Source organism: Octodon degus, unplaced genomic scaffold, assembly GCF_000260255.1.
Source record: "Octodon degus isolate 3935 unplaced genomic scaffold, OctDeg1.0 scaffold00043, whole genome shotgun sequence".
NCBI classification, from domain to species: Eukaryota; Metazoa; Chordata; class Mammalia; order Rodentia; family Octodontidae; genus Octodon; species Octodon degus.
The window spans coordinates 2,494,249-2,501,748 of record NW_004524619.1 but is presented as its reverse complement, the minus strand read 5'-3'; the positions used below and the strand labels follow the sequence as shown (position 1 = coordinate 2,501,748).

Here is a 7,500-nt window from a genome sequence, read left to right as displayed (position 1 = left end):
AAGCAAGCCAACATGGCTGTACAAAGCTCCTTCAAGATGTTAAGCTTTAAAACTGTAATCAAAGAACTTTGGAATTTTTCAAAGTATCAAAATTATTATACTTCTAAATAAGATCAAATTGTATATACTGTCCTTCATAAATCAAATTATTTGAAAAGATAAAAATGAGTTTGAGAGCTACACACAATGAAAGGCTGAAGGCAAAAACATCCTTGAAGGCAGCAAGAAGCAGAAAGGTAAATAATAAAAGAAGACATTCATTCCAAGAGTACTTATTAAAAATTTAACATGTGCCTGGCACTATTCTAGGCCCTACAACACAGTACTTAAGTCACAAAGCATTGATCAAATGAAGCTTAAATGCAAGTGGTAGGACACAGACAATTAACAAACACAAAAACACCAGGTGGTGCAAATATCAACAATGAAAAATTTTTAAATTGATGGGATGGAGAATGAAGGCTATAATAGATTAGGTATTCAGGTATCTGATGAGAGCGCATGAACCTGAGAGATGAGCGACCAAAAGGGAGCCTGTCAAAGGAGGCTAGAAGTATCAGATACAAAAGTTACAATACTTTTTATGTAGGTCTTGCTTTATCTTGCTCTTAACCATCCAGCAAAAAAGTATAAAAATGAAGCATAAAAAGTAATGCTATATCAATATGCTGAGCTGCAAAAGGCTCAAGTCAACAACTTTTTTTTTTTCTTTTTTGGCAGAACCGGGGATTGAACTTAGGCCCTTGCACTTGCCAGGCAAGCATTTATTCCACTGAGCTATCTCTCTGGCCAAGTTAACAACATCTGTCATTGACTGTCTTATGGAAAACCCACTACTGTTATGGACTACTAGCCTACAATGGAATATTTTGCTGAATTCAGGCACCTACAATATTTAAATGTCAATGGAATACCCTTCTCTGACAAAAATAAACAAAAAAGGGGGATAGGTTCAAAATAGGATAGATACACCTGCATTCTCTTGGATCATTGAATAGAGAGATTTATTCTAATAGTGTTTGTGGACAGGATATCATGTCTGCAACTTGTATAATGAATAACCATTAAGACAATAATATGCAACATATTAATTATTGAAACTGTGCTAGTAATCGGTTTTGAAACTAATTGCTATTTGTTTCTCAATAAAATCATTTTTAAAAAAAAAACAAAAAAAGGAGCCTAGAAGGTTATTCGATGAAAAGAAACCACTAATATAGATGCTCAACAGTAGAAAGGAGTTTCAAGACACCTGAAACTCCTTCATCTGGAGAAATTGATACACTAGCATTTAACATGAAATTTTTTAATTTATCAACATTTTTGTTTACTATTCATGTTCTAGTCCAAAAATCCTGCTTAGAGGACAATACACTTGTATTACACAAATGCACTAACAGAGATAAAACTAACCAGCAGTTATTATTCTTTATTGGATTAATAGATCTGAGTATAAATACAACTTTGGCCTACCATATTTGAGAAAAATAAAACAGTTAACAAAGAAGAGAAATGGTGTCATGTATACCTATTACCACTTAAGGAAGTCTTCACAAGTAAAGAGGTTATCAGTCATAAACAAAAAGTTCTTAACCAAAGCCATATGAACTAGCACTGTTATTGCTGTTAAGGCTTGTATTTAGATGTCCCCCAAAAGCTTCAGGCTGCCACAGGTGGGGCTTTTCAAAAGTGGCTGGATCTAGCATTGTGAAGCTTCAGGGCTCTTGATGCAATAAAGGTGTGAGTGCTATCTACTCTAAGGATGAGCTAGATAAGATATAAGGGACAGAAAGAGGTTTGTCACCTCATGTTTGTTGTTTGCTGCCTTTGTATGGACTGAACCCTTAATAAATGGTGAGCTACAATAAGCCTTTTCTTGTTTAACTTTGGGTATAGCATATTTTGTCTCAGCAACAAGAGAAGTAGTTAAGACACATTCTCATCTTTAAAAATGTCCATTGTAAAACTAAAATGAGATTCCTGGCAAAATACAGAAGTCTCATGATACTCTAGCAGAAAGACTAGGCAAGAGGATGGCAAGATTAGGAAAGGTATTTATGGTGAGAGTAGAAAATGGTACAACTCCAATGAAAGAAATTTGGTGGTATTTAACAAAACTATAAATGTATTTTCTCTTGATCCAGAAAATCAAACCAAAAGCAATATTCTAACTTAGAAGTCATTTGGCAACAAAATTTAACTTCACTGATATGAAGCTACTTTTAACTTTTATTGAGACAACAGTGTGACATTTTCCATTAAAAAATAGTTACTTGTATATTTATCAGGTATTTTTTTCCACTGAGTGTTCTCTAATAGTGGAACATTTATCACATTTCTAAATAGTGCAAAATTGTGAACTCTAAAATATCTATTTCCTCTGCAGATTTCAGATAAAGGACTGAAGACCTATGTATTAAAATATAGAAAATCTAATACTTACAGAAGTAAAATGCTGAAAACAATCTAAACATTCACCTAAAAAAGAAATGGTTGAATCAATTAATGGACAACTGCTCTTACTTTCCTTTAAATTTTAGCAATATCTATTTCCTTAACACTTAACTTACTTTCTGTGCAATACCATCTGTTTATATGGCACATCATTTTAACAGGCAACTTTCAGCTTATCAGTTTTTAAAGAAAATGTTACAAAGATATGTGACATAAGATTCCTACTCTACAGAATCATAGTACATTTGGTGAAAAGGACTCATGAAATAAACCTAAGATTTCAACAATGGCAGGAGTTTAGCCAGCACAAATAGTCCCTATACAAGACCTGCTATACACCAGTCCATGCTTTTTAACATTCTCAAACACATTTTTTGAAAGAAAAATGTGATGATAGTATAACTCACATGGGAAAAAAGTAAGTCTTACAGGCCCCTGTAGCTAAGGCAATCAGTGGGCAAGCATGATAGGGTTGAACTATTACATGCCTTTAAAGAATAGTGAAGGGCCTGCCTGATAGCTCAGCGGAATAAAGTGCCTGCTTAGGTGGAGTGCACTGGCTGGGTTCTATCCCAGTGTGCCATGCCAGCCCTGCCCCCAGGGCGCTCTGAGACAGCGACTGAGACCAGGTTTGGCAGCGCGCACCTGTAATCCCAGTACTTGGGAGGCTTAAAACAGGAGAATCACTACAAGTCCAATCTATGTAGTGAGACCTTGTAGATCCTGTCCTACGTACAGAGAAAAGAAAAAAAAAAAAAAAAAAAAAGATAGTGAGAATGAAAAACAAACATGCACCACTGTTGGTAGGACTTTTTATGTAGGAGGCTTAGTTTGACAATATTCTGGTTTAGCAGAAGTATTGTACTTTTAGTCTTACTGTTCCTTTGTTATACCAGAAACATGTCCTAGAAAAGCAACTAATGTGAAATAGGTACCATCGGCTCATTTTTTTTTTTCTTATCCTATAACAATTTTCTAAATTTAGGTACAAAATAAAAAGCTTTACACTAAGGGGATTTGGCCAAGATCCTAAATACCATGCAGAATTTGGTATTAAAAAACATCCACTTGCTCCCCCAAGCTAATGTCATTAACTCTTTTTTTGCAAATTCAAAAGATTCCCTTTGTAAATATTTAACATTTATGCCATCTTTTCTAATAGAAGTTGATAGTGAATACATTAGGTTGAATGATATGAAATTACTGGTATAGTTCTCTATCTACTATAAGGCAGCAACTACTAATGGTCTAAAGTTGATTTTCATTATTTGTATTTTCATCATCATCGTCTCCTGTTCATGACTATCATTAGTCAACTCAAATTCTCTTTACTGCTTGCTGTGACATTAAGTTACTAAGCATGCCTCTGCAGCACCAGTGTCTCCACACTCTAATACCACAATTAGCTCCAAGAGGATGTGGTGTAATTGTGACTTGCCCTTTTGCATACTTTTCTTTCCAATCCCTAAAATCTTATTGGAATGAAATGGATTATAAGTGATATTTTAAAAAGACATTCTTAAATCATTTCTAATTTATCAAAAGAGTTACTCATTTTCACAATTTGGTAATTTAATTATTTTTATTAACAAACTACTTAGGAACATATTTTATAAATAACTGTTCTCTGACTATGAAACTCCATGAAGTGCTGGCCAGACAGCTTAGTGAATTAAAGCCTCTGCTTAGGCAGACTCAGGGACAAGGGTTTATTCCTGGAATGCTGCAGAGGCTCTACCCCCAAGGCGCACTGAGACAGCAAATGAGACTGGGTGTGGTGGCACCCCGTTTGTACGCAAAGGGGTTGGGGAGGCTGAAAACAGGAGGATCACTATGAGTCCTATCTGTGTAATGAGACCCTGTGGATACTGTGCTAAATACACTAAAAAATAATAATAAATAAATATTAGAATTTCTCACAATCTAAAACCTATCTGTTGTCGAGCAGAACATCCCACTTGTGTGGCTATAACAGAATCTTCTCAATCCTATATACATAAAAGTTCAGATTAGATTTTTTTTCAATAATCTTTGTTTTTCATTAATTCCACTTTACAATCCTGTTGAAAGACATTAAAATCTAAGACTTCATAAGAAAATAAAGTCAACTCCGAAGTTTAACCTTTTGGCGAAACCACAATCCTATCTAAAAACATGAAAGGATTTGTTCTCTAGTAAATAATTCATTTAAATTACAATTTGAGTTCATGGAAATAGGAAAATCTCAATGGAAAACACAAGCGTAACAGTAGAAATATAAAATCATCACCTTAAATTATAATTTAATAGTAATAATAGCCAAGACTCTCCGAAAAGCATTTAGGAAAAGCCACCAATTAAGTAATATATTCAGTATCAAATGGACTTTCATTTAAAAAGTGTTCAATAATGATATATTAAAGGTCAAAATAAAAAATCTACATAGAAAATGAATTTCAATGTGGTCAGAAATTGTCAAGACCAGGATTTCATTCATGCAATTATATATGGAAGTATAAACTATTTCATAAGAAATTATTTGCTATAAACATGGAATTATATTTAAACTTCCATAAGAAATTGTCTGTTATAAACATGGAAGTATATTTAAAATAGTCCATAAGAAATTATTTGTTACAAATGATCAATAGTAAATGAGGAAAATGGAAAAGAGGATTGTCCTCAGCCAGATTTAGAAAATGTATTTTTTTTTGAAAATTTATTCTTTAACAGCCAAATAGGAAATATACTAGGCCTTGGGGTCACACAGTTTCTGTCACAGTTACTCAACTCAACTGTGAACTAATGGAACAGAGCTATGTATAAAACTGTATTTATGAAAACAAATCTGAATTTTATGTAATGTTCATATGTCAAGAAATAGCACTTCTTTTAATTTTTGAAACATTTTAAAATATAAAACTGTTCTTAGTTTTGGAGCTATACAAAAATGGATGGAAAGTCAGAATTAACCTATGGACCAGATTTTGTCAATCATCTCTAATTCATACAAATAATTACACTGTTTGCTTTTAATCACAAAATAAAAACTAAACTTCATACTGTTGTATATTTACCAGAGACATTTCCTAAGTATTTTAACAGCTACTTCCTATTCCCAATTTTCAGTATTCTAGTTCAACCATAATTTCTTGCTTTAGCAATATTTCAAAAAGTAAAACACAAACACCTTATATGACCTTCATGCTTCCAGAAATATCCAAAGCTTCAATATATCCTAGAGTACTCAGTTAGTTGAGCAAGTAGAGATACACAAATAACAGAGAATATTTGAATATTGTAATATGCTTCATTTAATATTTAATAGGCATGGAAACATAAAACATTCAAATGACAAGCAAAGTAACAAGTATTTTGTTTAAAATATAAAAGGGATACTTGCAAAGTTAGCTATATAAAAGGAGACAAGAATACAGTAATATTGTGAAAATATCACATTACAATCCCAGAGTTTTTGACACCACAAAGTCCTTGTTAGATAATCAGAAATTGAAAATAGTGAGATCATATGTAGTTTATGTAACAAACACACTATAACAAATGAAATAATGAATGAATATGAATGTCAATGGCAATCAACATTTAAAATCAAAATGACTGCTAAAAGTCTGATAAATTCAAGACCAGTATGAGGTACATAGTGAGTCTGGGGACAGTCTGAACTAATAATAAGACCTCTCTCCCACAAACCAAACCAAAAAAACCCCCCTAAAATTAAAATGAAATATATGCCTCCTGATTAAAGGAATGATTGCCTAAAAAATAAAGCCCAAACAAAGTCAAATTTTGACTCACCCCATCAACTTGGAGAAAATAAGAAAATGTTTAAATATGCCATCAGTATACAATCAATAAAATAGTGACTATAGAGAACTCTACAAGTTAAACCAAATGCTTTTCCAGTAATACGGTTGTAAAGGAAAAAAGAAGACTGGACAGAAAATACTATGGAGTCAGAAAGATTTGAAAACAAACACAGCTTTGAAAATAATAAAATTAAAGGCAAGAGATGCACACTTGGGTAATAAAACCATAAACTGAATTAACTTATAATTCTTAATATAAGAATAAAAAAAAGAATGGCTACTTTGAGAGAGAATGCTCATGAGGGTTGTGAACAACAAAGAACAGGAGAATATTTTGTGAGGGGCTAATAAAGAGTATTTCTCAATTTCAGTAATATTTACAAACACATTTACTTAATATACTAAAGTATATAATTGAGTGTTTTTTCTATAGATTTTGTCTATTTTGTAATTAAAATTTTGTGTAAATTAAAAATAGAACATCATACACCGGATATAAAAACATTTTTACATATGTATGTAAAAAGTAATTAATGAAAAATACAGTGAAAGGAAACATCATAATTTCATACTTTGTTAAAGCAAAGCTTAAAAATATAGTATATTACAAGTCCATGAGCTAGCACTTATCTCAAGAAGACCATAAAAACAACAAATCTGGAGAAGGGAGCGTAGCTCAATGGTAAAGCGAGTGTTTGGCATGCTCCAGGCCCTGGGTTTGAACCACAGCTCCATTAAAAAAAATAAAAACTATAAACAAATAAGCAGAACAAATTAGCAAAAGAGATAATAAGCTAGTTTAGTCTTTCTTTGAAATTTCAATGAAACAGACTAAATTCTAATAAATTTGTCAAGTGACGTGGGAGGAGAAGTTTTACTAGCAACAAGCAAGGGGATAAAACTGCAGGCCTAAATGAGTTTTTTAAAACATCAGAGCTGAGTAGGGGATGTATTATATATGTAATTTCACGTCAATAAATTTGAAAATATAGTAAATAATAGTTTTATAAGAAAGAAAATTTCCACAATCAATTCAATGAATTATAAATAAGCTAAATATAAATAACAGATATATAGTAAAAGATTTTCTGAAAGAAGTGGAGCACAGCAGCCAGATCCAAACAACACCTATCTGGAGGAATCTGAACTTTGTAGATCCGGACCTGGTGCTAAGGTAATAACTCTATCTAAGCTCTACACCAAAGGTCAGAAGACAGTGGTATACAAAATGACAAAGAGA

At 32.5% G+C, this 7,500-nt stretch overlaps 1 protein-coding gene across 1 annotated transcript in view; it reads right to left on the bottom strand.

The window, feature by feature from the left end:
* LOC101561793 (TBC1 domain family member 5) overlaps positions 1 to 7,500 on the bottom strand; it is a 422,866-nt gene that overhangs the window by 222,886 nt on the left and 192,480 nt on the right. The gene's annotated exons all lie outside the window — the stretch shown is intronic.